The sequence below is a fragment of the Nanorana parkeri genome, unplaced genomic scaffold (genome assembly GCF_000935625.1).
Source record: "Nanorana parkeri isolate BGI_ZX_2015 unplaced genomic scaffold, ASM93562v1 scaffold32, whole genome shotgun sequence".
In the NCBI taxonomy this organism is placed as follows: Eukaryota; Metazoa; Chordata; class Amphibia; order Anura; family Dicroglossidae; genus Nanorana; species Nanorana parkeri.
This window is the reverse complement of record NW_017306300.1, coordinates 2,100,170-2,115,356: the sequence shown is the minus strand read 5'-3', so window position 1 is coordinate 2,115,356 and position 15,187 is coordinate 2,100,170. Positions and strand designations below refer to the sequence as shown.

The following is a 15,187-nucleotide window of genomic DNA, read 5'->3' as shown; positions in this document are numbered from 1 at the left end:
GGGTTGCTCACATAGAACTAGCTGCAACTGCAGGTTAGTCTTGTCATCGAAATAACAAAACCTGACAACTGCAAAACAGTAACATCCCTTCACCTAGAGAATCTTGATAAGAACTTCAAAAATGTTGAAGGAACCTCCTTTTCTTTGCCAGCTGGAAGCAGAGCCTCCTAAAGAGGGACTTGTCAAGAAATTCCTTCAAACAACCAGAGAGACTGCCCCACTTCCACCTTTATGAGACTTGACAAGTCTTCCAACCTTTGGAGAAGTAACTTGATGCCATCATAGACTATTCCAGATGTGTTCAAGTTCACAACACCGTGACTCATCAGAGACCTTATCTTATTCTTATGGACTCATGTTTATATGTTTGCATGCCTTTCCCCCTTCTGTTTATGCTTTTCAGGTACAAGGAACCGCTTCACCCACGCTTATGGACTTGTTGTTTATTGTTGTTGCAATGTTTTGCAAATATTAATAGATGGAGAGTTTGCTGCCATAGCAGCCTGTCTTTTGTCTTGTTGGCGGTATTTTGTATGTTCTTCTGCTCCCCATTCCTGTTTTGGTGCTTGTTGGTATATTCTTTATCTAGGCACTACCAGCCTCATTGCTGTTCAGATTTTAGTTCCACCTTCCAAGCAGAGACAAGACTTAGGAAAGTCTTTATCTTTTAACACTTCATAAAACTGGAAAAGTATCAGCTGTACTGTATGTGATAAGCAGCATGTCAGATCCCACCATGCTGCCACCAATATGTGACAATACCACCCTCAGCCCCACCCTGTACAGAGATTTTTTCAGTTCGTGGGACAACACAGTAAGGCCAACAGACTGAGAGCGATCATCAGTGGGGTTGGGTAACTCCTCAGTTCACCCTATACACATATAAAGAATAGCTGCCACAACAAATATACAAAAAAGAGAAATCATACAACAGCAAAACAAAAAGGGAATAAGAATGAAATGACTTATCAAAGTCCTGATTTCTTTGGGTTCCAACAGAGTCCACTCAATAAAACATAAAATGGATCTGAGACTGGCTCTCTAAAAACAAGCCTTTTGGCAGATGTTGTTTTCTTGTTGGTAACAGAGAACTCCAGTTACCTTGTGCAGCAGCTTTTTGTGGGCCTTCTAGAAAATGTCACTGAGCCAGCCCCCACACAATCAGAAAGATCCAGGGGTTTAAGACAGGAGGGCAGAAGAGCTCTATGATATTTCACCTGGACCTCCCATAAGGCCAGTTCCCTAAATGCAGCCATATTTTTTATTGTATTCATGAAGTTAGCTCTTTATACATACCAGATTTGACATCCCTGTGGTGTATGGCTCCCTCAGAAGGGGTAATGTGTGTCTGTGGCCCTCTGTACCTCATAAGATAGTTACAGGGTTATTTACGGGTCATCTGAGTCCAGACATTTATGTGGGATCCATTAGTGGATCTGTAAATTGATAACTTATTAGTGTTCTGGATACTCAGTGCTTTATGATTTCCCATTAAGAGGTTGGCTATAAAGTCATAAAACGACCCTAAAACTGGCCTGACTAAACAGATCTCTGGTGTTCTGCTAATTAATGTATTTGTTGACTTTGTGGCAATTACTGTGGAATTGAAGACTTTTGAAGACTCTAAAAAAACAAATATGTTTATTTACTAGTCTGGTTTAATCATGACTAGAAGTGGTGATTTTCAACAAACTGAGCGGACAACAGGGTTTTCTGACTAGTTTTGGGGTGCCCAGATCTCATTATGGTCTTGCTGTACGTATCTGGAGTAAAACTATGCTTATCTCTTCAATATGCCACACTTCTGTGGCTTATTCAAGCGTTACGCTGCCAGAGACCAGCACAGCGCTGCAGGGACTCCTGAAAACTACTAGAAAGAAGATGATCGGATCAAGAGGCATCATTTAAGGTAAGTCCTTAAAACAGCATGGGGAGAGGGGGGGGATTATGACTTTAAAGTCACTAAATGGGGAGCTGTGGGGAGTTATGTTTACTCTAATTAACCCTGTCTGTACTTTGCTGGCAGATTTCATTATCAGTTGTAAACAAGATTTGAGCACTGCCTATCCTAACACTGGGTTAAAGACTTAGAAGCATTGTATGTTAATGAGAGGAAGCTCAGTCTGTCCCTCAGTTTGTTCCTCTAATTTCACTTTTTAAACTGCTTGGAGTAGGTAGGAAATTACCTTTTTTTTTTAAATTAAACTTGTTTTAATAAAAACTGGAGGAGCCAAAATCTGGAGCAGCTGTGTGTGGCAATCAATCAGCTTCTCTGTTTCATTTTCAAATCTTAACTGAACAAACTGAAGAGAGAGGCTGATTGGTTGCCACAGGCAACTGACCCAGATTCTATCTGCTCTAGTTTTGATAAATTCCCCCTATTGTATATGGCAGTGCGTGGAGATCCCATGGTGGAATTTGGTGTTATGATCACCCAGGACTCTCAGCCAGAGGGGCTGAGAGGAGTCAGGAAGCAAGGGTTTTTTTTCTAGGAAAGAGCTGACATTTCAGTTCCTTATGGATTTTCTGGATTCTGCTTGGGAACCTGGAACTGGGAGGTTCAAAGGGATTCAGGAGGGAATAAAGCTCTAGTTCTGGGTCCGGGTTTAGCAATGACCAGCACCCAATGATTGCACAGGTTTGCACAACCCTGAGGGCTTGTCCACACCATAAACAGTGTGTTCCAGAACGGTCAGCTGCTGGAACGCACTGTATCGCACCCTGGCTGGCTTCCTGCATTCAAGGGCAGGAGGGGGCCTGGCGGTGCACTGAAGTCTACAGCACCGCAGCCATGCCCCTCGCCCGCAGTGCGATCTCCCGCACATCAGTGCCTGCGTTCTGGTCCAGCGTGATTTGAAAAAATAGTGCTTGCAGCATTTTTTTAGATCGCACTGGAAGGGGAACACGTGGCACTCATGTGCCACGTGTTCTGGTGCAGGCGATCGCACAGCAGGCGGTGTGTGTGGCTGCGGTGCCATTGACTTCAATGCACCGTCACTCCCCCTTCTGCCCCTGAACGCAGGAAGCTGGCTGGGATGCGATACAGTGCAGCTGACCACTCTGGAATGCACTGTTTATGGTGCTGACTAGGGAAAATAGCTCCTGCTGGAAAAAAGGTAAAAAACAGTGTTAAGGAGTCTGGAGGACTCCTCCAGAAATCAGAGTGGAGTCAGGTGGTGTGTGTGTGCTGGAGGCACACAAAGATGGCCGGGGAGAGAGAGGGAAACTGGTGAGGCTAGGAGAGCCGAGAGCCTGAGGGGCTGCCAGTAAAAGTGCGGGACAGCACTACAGAGAGGACCGGTGGGTCAGAACGATTAATGTTGAAAGTGGAAGGTAGGAGGCTAAAATTGTGTTATGTTGCAAGTATTACATGGATGCAATACTGAACAACCCCTGTGAGGGTATCCGAGGTGGATGTGTAAACTTTTGTTTAAAAAAAAAAAAGGGGTATTAAACCCTTAAACAGAAGATATTGCAAGTGGACTGTGTCCTTAACGTGCTCACCATATGTGCTAATATCCCTAAACATCACTATATATATAATATTCAGTATGCTGTGTGAATGGGAACACATAATAAACATAAATTGGGGTTTTCCCAAGTGTGACTACAAAAGTGGAAATACACTTTAAAGTAGACATTAAAGGAGAACTATGGGGTTAAGGCTTTTCCCCATAGTTCTCCTTAGGGTAATGGGAGGACACAAACTAGCGTCCTCCCGTCACCCTAGGCTCAGTATACCACGAGCTCTAGCTCGCGGTATACTGAGACACCGCAGCTGAAGCGGATCCCGACAATTGTGCCGGGATCCGCCCAGCTGTGTGACTGACAGCTGGCTCTGCCTATCTAGAGGCAGAGCCAGCTGTACCCGCCACCTCCCCCATCCGTTCCGCCAGCCAGCGCTGGCGGATCGGAGCAGGGAGGGGGGATTCCAGCCCCTCCCCTGTCACGGCAGAGAGCCGTGACAGGATCGAGAGGTGAGTGATCGCCGGTATGTGTTCGCTCACCTCCCGATCTACTGAGCCGACCTGTGACAGTCTCATTGTCACAGGTCGGCTAGAACTATGAGGTGAGTGAAAAGCACTCACCTCATAGTTCTCCTTTAACATAATGTGTGGTTGGGTGTGTACCTGTCCTGGCAACCCTGATGCCATTTATCACATACCTTCCTGAAGCCTTTACATGTTTATAGCTGCACGTGGTTAAGATTATTTTATTAGAAACACAAATACCTCCTTTCTGTTTTTACACTCATAAGTTATAATCATAGTTTTTCATCAGTTATATTACAAGTTAAATAACAACTTGCTGGCCAAATCATTACCCTGCCCATGTATTAATCATTTTAGAAAAAATATTGCCACAAGAACAATGCTATATTTGAATTCTCGGTAATTCACATTATTGCTACACAAGAACAATTGTTTATGCTGCATTCCATTTAGACATGATTGTTTTGCATTTAAAGCAACTTTTCTTGCTCTTGTTTCTTTACGTCAGAATGTTAGTGGAGGTGCCCAGCTGTACCTTTCCTCCAGTATGGTCCAGAGCCCCTGGGGACCCCATAACCCAAAGTCCTCTAATATACAAATCAGAGGTGTTCCCAGGCCGGGGGCAGCTGCCAGATGACACCCGCTGGCAGTCATCACGCACATGTGTAATGACATCACGCACATGATTGATGCCAGCAAAGAGAAGCTCTAATTGGTTCAAGTCTTGCACCTGACCACAGAGACCAATTAGAGCCCTGATTGGGCAAAGTCATGATGACTCTGCCCAATCATGGCTCCCCTTATCAAATGCCGCTAAACTACACAATTGGGCGGAGCTAGCTGTCACCTCTAGCTCCGTCCAATTCTGTATGTTTTGCCGGTATCTGTCAAAATGCCATTATGCGGCGGGGAGTGGACGGGACGGCGGGTTTTTACATTTTTTTTTATTTCTAATTATTTTTTATTTCGTCGTCGTTGTCGACAACGCTGGACGTCGTGATTGACCATGGATTACGTTGGTGGATTCGCTCACCTCCCGATCTACTGAGCCGACCTGTGACAGTCTCATTGTCACAGGTCGGCTAGAACTATGAGGTGAGTGAAAAGCACTCACCTCATAGTTCTCCTTTAACATAATGTGTGGTTGGGTGTGTACCTGTCCTGGCAACCCTGATGCCATTTATCACATACCTTCCTGAAGCCTTTACATGTTCATGTCCGTCCAATTCTGTATGTTTTGCCGGTATCTGTCAAAATGCCATTATGCGGCGGGGAGCGGACGGGACGGCGGGTTTTTAAAAATTTTTTTTATTTCTAATTATTTTTTATTTTGTCGTCGTTGTGGACAACGCTGGACGTCGTGATTGACCATGGATTACGTTGGTGGATGTCTTTTGTTCTTTTTTTTCCAAATAAAGGATTTTATCAAAAGTCTGGACTTTTTTTAATAAATATTTTATTTAACCCTTTAGTGAATTTTTTTCTATTTCTGACTTCCCTAGCGGCATTCCCATGACTGTATAGCCTATTTGTTTATTTTTATGTCCAAAGTACATTACTTTGCATTTATCGACATTAAACCTCATCTGCCATAGTATTGCCCACTCCCCTATTTTATCCAGGTCCTCCTGTAATGTTATATTGTCACGATCCGTTTCTAGTACCCTCCCTATTTTTGTATCGTCTGCAAACACGGAAACATGGCTATTTATTCCCTCCCCGATATCATTAATGAATAGGTTGAACAGTATCGGACCCAGCACAGATCCTTGAGGCACACCGCTCATCGGACTGGGCTAGTGTAATGAGCGGTGTGCCTCATCATCACTAATGACTACCAGAAACAGATGCATCATGGGATTTGTAGTTAACTGGAGAGTTTGCCCACCCCTGCTGTACACAGACTCATAGGACATAAATGTCTCATTTACTCTTGGCTGCCCTGCTAGCTAAATGTATACAATTTCCAGTATCCCATATCTTAAATATTCCTATAAACATGCAGCTCACTGTATTTTCTGGGCTCACGCACTCTCTGAGCCTATGGTAGTCTTTTGCACAAATGGTACAGCATACAAGGCAGGATGCAAAAAACAGAGTCAAGATAGATAGAGGGGGATTTATCAAAACTGGAGCAGAAAAAATCTGGAGGAAGCTGTGCATGGCAACCAATCAGCTTCTCTCTTTCATTTTCAAGTCTTAACTGAAGAAACTGTAGAGAGAAACTGTTTTGTTGCTATGGGCAACTGCTCCAGTTTCTGTCTGCTTCAGTTTTTATGAATTCCCCCTATAGTCAGTCTGAAAAAAAGACACATGCACATTAAGCTACAAGAGGCTATCTGCCCACAAAAAATAAGTTTGCTGAATCTGATTGCAGATTATATTAAACTCAGGCAGAACTTGAATTGAGTAGATTTTCTCTTTTTCATTGCTGCTGTATTTCTTGGATAGCATCAGTGCTTTAGCAATTATTTACGTTGTACTTGTGTCCTAAAAAAACTTTTCAGTCTGCATTCTACAAAGCCTGGTATGAAATATGGAATACTGGGTGTTCACCTCTTTTTCAATAAAACCAATGCATGTAGCTTTCTCTATAATTCTCTATTAATAGACTGTAATTTACATGTGATGCTTTTTACTGTAGACCTATCATTACTCTAAATTGGCTAAACTGGTAATTCAGGCATTCTGAGCTGCCTGCTTGATGCGAAAAATTATTTTCAGAACACACCAAGATCTTCCAACTCCGGGTGCTTTATTATTCACATGCCTCCCTCGTGTCTCCTTATAGCACTGTGATGCTGCCCATCAAGTCGATGGACCAGTAATGAGGAAAACAAGGTAGGAGGTGATAAGTTAAATTTGGGCAAGCAGAGCAAAATGTACAGCGGGGTAGCCGCCACTTGTTTTATACAAGTGATCCCGGCGATCTCCACACACCGCCGCTCTCCATCCTGATCTGTAACAGAAAGCTGAGTGGTGCAGGAAGGAGAGACGCCGGCCGCTCACAGCACTCTCCTCATCTCACACCGCTCAGCCTCCTGTGACAGTTTCTCTCCTCCCCGCTGGGACACAGAGCAGCGCCCAGCGGGAGGGAAGAGAAACTATGAATGGACGGCTAATTCGGCAAAAAAAGTGCCATTTTGCCAAAAGTGCAATTTCTGGCCGATAAGTTTTGGCGGTAAAAATTTCTGTGCATCCCTAGTAATTATCCAATGGAAGGCTCTGACCTTTGTGCTTAGCTAAATCCAGGTGGTGACTTTTTTGGGCCAGGCAGTTTAGTTTTCTAGCACTTTTCTTATCCTGTTTGGGAACTAAAAGTGAGTTTAGTTTGATTAAAGGAGAACTATGAGGTGAGTACTTCAGACATCTCAACTCTCCCAGACGCTCCGGGAGTCTCCCGCTATTAGATAGCGGCTCCTGGCCGCCCGGGAGAGAAACATTTTCTCCCGGAAAGGTTTAATCTGCTCTATCAAGCAGATTAAACCTTTCCCTGCGATCGTTTTTTTTTTTCTTTTCTGACTGACGGTCGGGCCGCGGCTCCCGATGTCAGAAAAGAAAAAAAAAAACGATCGCAGGGAAAGGTTTAATCTGCTCTATCAAGCAGATTAAACCTTTCCCTGCGATCGTTTTTTTTTTTCTTTTCTGACTGACGGTCGGGCCGCGGCTCCCGATGTCAGAAAAGAAAAAAAAAAACGATCGCAGGGAAAGGTTTAATCTGCTCTATCAAGCAGATTAAACCTTTCCCTGCGATCGTTTTTTTTTTTCTTTTCTGACTGACGGTCGGGCCGCGGCTCCCGATGTCAGAAAAGAAAAAAAAAAACGATCGCAGGGAAAGGTTTAATCTGCTCTATCAAGCAGATTAAACCTTTCCGGGAGAAAATGTTTCTCTCCCGGGCGGCCAGGAGCCGCTATCTAATAGCGGGAGACTCCCGGAGCGTCTGGGAGAGTTGAGATGTCTGAAGTACTCACCTCATAGTTCTAGCCGACCTGTGACAATGAGACTGTCACAGGTCGGCTCAGTTGATCGGGAGGTGAGCGAACATATATTGGCGTTTGCTCACCTCTCGATCCTGTCACGGCAGAGAGCCCCCCTGGATTCCCCCCTCCCCGCTCTGATCCGCCAGCGCTGACTGGCGGAACGGACGGGGAGTAGACTTAACCCCATAGTTCTCCTTTAACCTGTCTAAAATGTACATCTTAGTTTCTTCTAAAATCTCCAAACTTGCTCATAGTTACATATTTGTCAAAAATAAGTCAAGGCAACTAGACTTGCTGTATTTTTCTTGAAGACGTTTCACTGGTCATCCAACCAGCTTTCTCAATTCAGAACGACTTGTATAAAAAATTATCTAGGAATAAATATGGTGAATGTTCCTCCAATCCACATAAACTGTTAGTCACAACCAGGTGTTAACGCATTTGCATAATTGGAGTCTAGGAGGTGTTATTAAGCTGCCCAGAGAGAGATGTTAAAACAGCATAGTATGTGATTTTAACACCTCTCTCTGGGCAGGTCAATAACACCTTCTAGACTCCAATTAGGCAAATGCAATTAACACCTGGTTGTGACTAACAGATTATGTGGATTGGAGGAACATTCACCATATTTATTCCAGATAATTTTTTCAGTCATTCTGAATTGAGAAAGCTGGTGGGATGTCCAGTGAGGACGTCTTCAAGAAAAATACAGCAAGTCCAGTTGCCTTGACTTATTTTTTACAGATATACCATGACCCGGATGAATGAGAACCTTCACAGACTCATAGAGGGTTATTCACAAAGCAGCCTAAGGCTCGACTGAGCCGCTTGGCCAACTTCAGGAGCTGTACGGGCTATAGTGAATAGCCTGTACAGCAGCCCTTCGGTTCTACTGAAACGAAGGGCTCCCGTAACCGAAGCTAGCAGAAGGATCAGCCGAAGCTACGGCTGGATCCTTCGCTAGCTTTGTGAATAACCCTCATAGTTACATAGTCAGGTTGAAAAAAGACACATGTCCATCGAGCTCAACCTATATCGAGCTCATCCTTACATATTCTGCAGAATACTGTTTTGTAATTTGGGCAGCAAGAAAACATTTTCTTACCATGACAAACTCATTTTCCACAAGATTGTGTGATCTTTTTTTTTTTAAAGGGAAGCAAATTATATATATAGATATATATTGTATAGTATATGTATATGGTTGTTTTGTCCCATACTTGTTATGCGTAATACATTTTTGTAATGGCCAAAATGTTTTAAAATATATGTTTTAAACATTTTTCATGAATAAAACGAGTTTTTACTAATATACTGTACATGAAATTGTGGTACCTTAAAAGCACCAGGCTCTTTGTAGCCATTCTTTGTGTGTAATGTAGATTGGGAGTGCGGTGCCACCCACTTGCCTCACACTCCGTTTTACTTAGAAGTTGTATTTATTAAATTATATATGTGATCTCCAGTCCTGCTGGAAAATAGGGAGCTAAATACTGTAGTAAAATAAGTGTTTTAATTCTGGGAGGGGGGTTACATTTTACAGTTACATCTAAGAACCCCCAAAATCCCCAAAGAATCCCCTGACAGTTAAAAAGTAGTTTACAAAACTAGAAAAATTCAGAAACATATTACAAAAGAGCACCCGATAGAACTAGCAAGGAATGAGACTTCCGGGGTATATAAAGTTGTGTCCGAATTGGCTGAAAGTTTTCTTAATAAAACTTTTTTTGCCAATGAGATTTCTTGATCCAATTAGTTGAAAGTTATCCTACAGGAAACCCCAAAAAGTACACAGAGATATCCATAAAGTAAAGCTGAAGCCAAACCCTTTTTTTTTCTTTTTGTTTTTTTTAATGGATGGAGCAAGGGACCCACCTGGGTCCCATTGGTAAGATTTCCCTTCACTTCCTGCCTGTTAGCATCATCAGGAAGTGAGAGGAAATCCCTCCACCAGAACTAGTGTCACCATTCGAACATTTCACATCCATTCCTGTTCTGATGAGAACTTCGGATAATAATTTGGGATTTTCTCTTACTTTCAGTTGCAGTGATAATGATTTCCAGAACTAATATAGAGGGTGAGTTTCCCTAATGGCAACACAGACAGCAAAGATACCTGACAGATGTTCTAATCCCTCTCCACTCTATCCAAAACTAAAAAAAAAGAAAGACGTTTTGGCTTCAGTTACACTTTAGCAAGACAATGCTGGTACAACAGACGGGGAAGTTCTCAATGGGCACCAGAGAGATTTGCAGGCTGAAAACTCCATAATAGTATATTTCCACTTTTGCAGCCAAATTGGAATGACACTTGTTTAATATTTCTTACATGTTTCTCATTCACATCGCATAACTTAAAACAAAATCAAATAAAACTAACGCTTGCATATTAAATGCTGTTTCCTACAAGAAAAGTTGGTCTATAATGAACTTTCCTCTGAAATGCAGGGAGGACGGGATGGGTAATGTTAACATAATTTAACTGTCTATATTATGCTGGCAGATCTCTTTATCAGTTGTAAACTAGATTTAAACACTGTCTGTCCTAACAAAGGGTTAAAGAACTAGAAGCATTGCATGTTAAAGTGAGACTAGACTCAGGAGTTAAATCTGAAAAATGCATTGGGTTTGATAAAGAGTTGAGCTAATATCATCAACATACAAATTTGCAGTTGCCACCTTTTTTTTCTACATGGTCTCTGCTTTCAGGAACAATACAATTTGGGGGTTTAATTAGTTTTCAGATCTAAAATGTGGATTATAACATGTGTAAAAAACGTAACGAAATGTAGAAATTACACATGCGATATATTAAAATACTTTTCAACATGAGAGCCACCAGCTGTTTATTTCTTGCTGAGATGACATGGCATAATAAAACTCTTGGAAGTAAACTAAGGAGATGTGTTGAAATGTATGAAATACTTACATATTGTTGTATGTAGGACACGTTTGTGTATAATTATGCACTGCGCAGCAATCAATTCTGCCAATGAAGTCAAAACATAAAATTATATATAAAATCCAAACAATGTAATTAATGTCTTTCCAACCGCGTATAAATAATAATTGAATAAAGATAATTGTCCACAAGTGTTGAAATAAATTGTCGTACAATCAAACAAAAATGTCCGATTCAACAAATGTGAAAAAGCAAATGATGTTCTTTCGTCACCATCAGTTACGATATTATTATTATTTTCTAGGGGGCAAAAATAAATAAAGAAATACACACCTGATCCTCGGTCTCACCTGACTGCTAGATCAAGCCCCACAGCATCTTCTCCCCGGGCTCCAGCAGTCTAAGGACCAATGATGTCATCACGTCTAATACAGGCCTATTAGATGTGAAAATGCTGAGGGAGCAGAGGGGGAGAGAAGTGAGTGGTCACTGCCACAGGACCGAGAATCGGGTGAGTATTTCTTCTTTATTTTTGCCCCTAGAAAAGAAAGGGAGCTTTATAGAGAAGAACTCCAGGATTGTAAAAAATTAACCCTTGCACTGGGGCTAACCCCACACTGCAGGGGGTAAAATTTTTTACAATCCTGGAGTTCTTCTTTATAAAGCTGATACAGCAGAAATACGCATTCTTAAATGTTTCTACATTGCTGTGTATTTTGTATTTAATAATCACCCCCCAAGCAGTATTAGCTTCCAGTTATTTGTAGAAGACAAGTGCCCACCTGTAATATTCGCCTCCTCCGCAGCTCTTCTGTCTTCTACAGTCTCTGCCCAGCTGTATGTTCAGGTTCTTACATGTCGTCTGAGTTTGCTCCTTCCCTCTGCCCCGTAAGTTAAGTTCTGAGTTTCATTGATTTTACTCTTGTTTGCTCTCTGAATAATCCTCACGTGGCTTTTGTAAGGATCTCATTCATTTCCAAGGATGAAAAGCGCCGCTTAGTGTCCTCGCTGGCTGTGCGCAGGTAAGGAATGGTGTTGACCTGCCCTAAGGCTGGAACACGGTATGAAGCTCCTGGAGTTGCTGATGAAAGCTGATATACACGTGACATGTGAAAAGTTATACAGCTATGAAAACTCTGTTATCACTGCTTACAAATTCATACAAGCATGCCACCAACGTAAAAATGTTATGGAATTTAGAGCTGAATTTCGCAATAAGCAAAAATTTGTACAAATCCAAGGACATGTGTATTTTTACTTACATTTGGACGTGCTATAAGTTTTTCTTCCATATATGAGCAGTAATCCAGTGTTAACATTTTCCTGTAATAAAGACCTTTCATTGCTGCTCCCTTTACATGTGTCGGGTGACTGGTCTTGTCTCCGCCCCCTATAGTAGCTTTCTGCGGGCAGCATGTAGTGGGTGGAGCCTGCTGGGTCCCTCCCACAGCTCTCCTTTCTGCACAAGCTTTGTGTACCACAGTGATGATGTCACCACTACCTCTACAAGCTAGTACCTACTTTTGCAATAGCATGTGGTGCACACAAAAGGAAATGGGTTGAAATCGCTCAAAACTGGAAATCCCACCTTTGGCAGTTATCCCTGGAACAGGAGTCCCTATAGGAAGATTTCCCTTCTGTTTATCTTGCAACAACTAGAGATAAAGTCCTGATAGGCTTTAAATAAGAGACAAAAACATTAAAGGCTGTACCAGGGCATAGTCGGAATATGCGTCGCAGGAGCATGCATTACCGCACGTTGTGGGACTTTGTTTTGCTGCATTTGATGCGCATCCCCATTGGGTCCCAGGATGTGCCGCAAATGCAGAAAAGTAGTACAAAAAAAGGAGGAGTGTGCAATATACCTTCAAAGCATGAGGCAATTGTTGTGTTGTATTCATATCTGAAAAACACACAACTTGTAATTACTAAAGAAAAGTATGCATGAGGCCTCCTGTAATACAATGTGTGAGGCCTGAGCAGCAGTATTTGGCTCCGTTCTCATGGGGAACATACGGATTCTTGCGGCAGGAATCCCAAGCGCCCCGCTTAGATGTGGCCTATGTACCCATTGAAGTAAATGACTGGGTGACAGCGGTTGCGTCTGTCAGCTGCAGCCTGCGTGTTATCGTATTTGCTGCAGTTCGGGATAGATCATTGTCCCTTGATGCATCTATCCTGCGTCGTAACAGGTAAAAATACATGCGAACTGCCGATGTCATCCTGTAATTAACTTGAACGGGTACAGCGGCCTCATATGAACAGGTACACCTGGAATTACTGCTGTAAGAATCTGTAGGTTCTTGTCTCAGGAATCCCCAGATGCAGCAAAAGCCCCCATGTGAATGTTGCCTTAGGGCTTGTTCACACCGGATCATGTCCAGGCCAGAACAGTTTGTTCCCAGACCAAATAAGCATCCCAATGTATTCCTATGGTATTTCCGTGCTCTGTTCACACTAGCGCAGTCTGTTCCGGTCCAGACAAAAAAAAAATACTGCTTGTCTAATTTTCTCTGATCTGGAATGCATGGAAACCCAGCAAAAATGCATACAAACCCATGCAAATGCAGTGGACTGCACCTGTAAGCCCATTTTAAGCTAAAAAAAAATAAAAAATCACGGTTAAAAACACGGTCAAACGCACTGCAGTGCGTTTACAGATCTGTTCCAGATCTGGTCCGGACATGGTGTGAACATAGCCTTAGTGTTACAGGTTAATTTTCTTTTGGGAAAAAGGTTGAAGCCATATAAATGGCCATTGTACACACCCCTGTTAGTGTTAAATGGTTTCTCCCAACCCCTGTAACGGAAACTTTTGCTGGGCAGCTTTGCCCATTAAAGTGAAAATATGATGGATCTACTGGCAGGACCAACAATAAAAAAATAAATATTACAGGGTACTGTCAATAACAAAAACACAGACCACAGACAGACCACATCATATATGTCAGTTTAATTTTGCCCATAGTTACATCATAACCTTATTTTTCTCCAGCATGGGGCTTGGTCAGATAGATGTCAGACAAGTGGTAGGCTAATTAATTAGCCCGGATTTGTGGGAGGAGCCCCACACATTTAAACTGCTCCGTCTCCCACTCTCACCTGTCGGCTCGTGGGTGTCATCCCACCCGCCTCACCCCCTTTTTTCAGTTACCTTTTACTCTTGAGTATGCCCCCCTTATTTTGCATACTGACCATAGTGACCACGGCACACCTCAGGTCATTGTAGGCAGGTCCATCATCTCGATTCCTGGGTACCTATCAGTGGGGCTTTGACCACAAGCTAATTAATGACCAATTAAATGAAAAGCAGTAAACCAGTAGAACTTTTTAATCCTGATGCATCATTTTGTTCTTCAGTTGGAATTACTTCCCCTTAGATGCCACTTAAATCTGAAAGTTAATTTATCTCTGGGTAGAGACAAACAAACACAAAAAAAACTTTTTACCAATGCTTTCACCCAATATTTACACAACGTTCACATTCCTTTCAATTTGACTTGAAAATGTGTGAATCTTGGGTAAAGGTTGTGTGGAATTTGGGTGAAAGTATTGATAAATTGACACCAAAGTGTATTGCTATAACATTTTTGCAGTTAAAGACATGAGCTCATCCAAACCTGGAAGGAAGCTATCATTGCTAGCCCAGTCAGCTGCAAATGGGGCCTAACCCACCCCGCAGCTGCACGTAAATGAAGGGACAGGATACTGGTGAAGTCATTGGTCGTATATGGCCACATGACCTTATTAGGTCAATGGCACTGACCAAATATGGCCATGTGGTAATATAAGGTCAGTTATGTCACCAACATCCCACCTGTCTGTTTGATGGGGATTGGCACTGACCGCTTCCTTCCAGGTTCAGGTCACCTTGAGTTTGGTCATTACCTGAGGTCTTCCCTAGTAATAAACAAAATAGATGGTTTCATTGCCAATAAAAAACTATCACCCACGGTAAATTACACCTTTGCAGAATTTCTGAAGGTTTGAGTGAGACCATGGATAGCATTTAAACATCAAGTTCTAAGTCAGTAGCTTTTCCCATTGATAAATGAGATTTGTACCAAGTCACAGCCTCTTCTCTTTTTGTTTTTTTTCCTCTCAGATTTCCTCAGAAATCTGGCACTAAAGCAGCCTAATTCTGTAAATGTCTGTGCCAAATTCTTAAACATACTGCACCATTTTCCGAACCTCTACCGACTCCTGTGCCAAATTATTATTATTAGTATTATTATTTAGGATTGATATTGTGACAACAATTTTTCTCAGCACTACAATATGTAGTTACAATACAATTCAAAACAAGATGGCT

The 15,187-nt window shown here is 42.3% G+C and overlaps 1 protein-coding gene across 1 annotated transcript in view; it reads right to left on the bottom strand.

Annotated features, from left to right (window-relative positions):
- Nucleotides 1–11,682, bottom strand: part of LOC108796925 (otopetrin-3-like) — a 39,077-nt gene extending 27,395 nt beyond the window's left edge. Inside the window, exon 1 of the mRNA XM_018568485.1 lies at nt 11,658–11,682. The gene's annotated coding sequence lies outside the window, so the exon portion shown is untranslated. The remainder of the gene's footprint in view (nt 1–11,657) is intronic.
- Nucleotides 11,683–15,187: the final 3,505 nt, after the last annotated feature.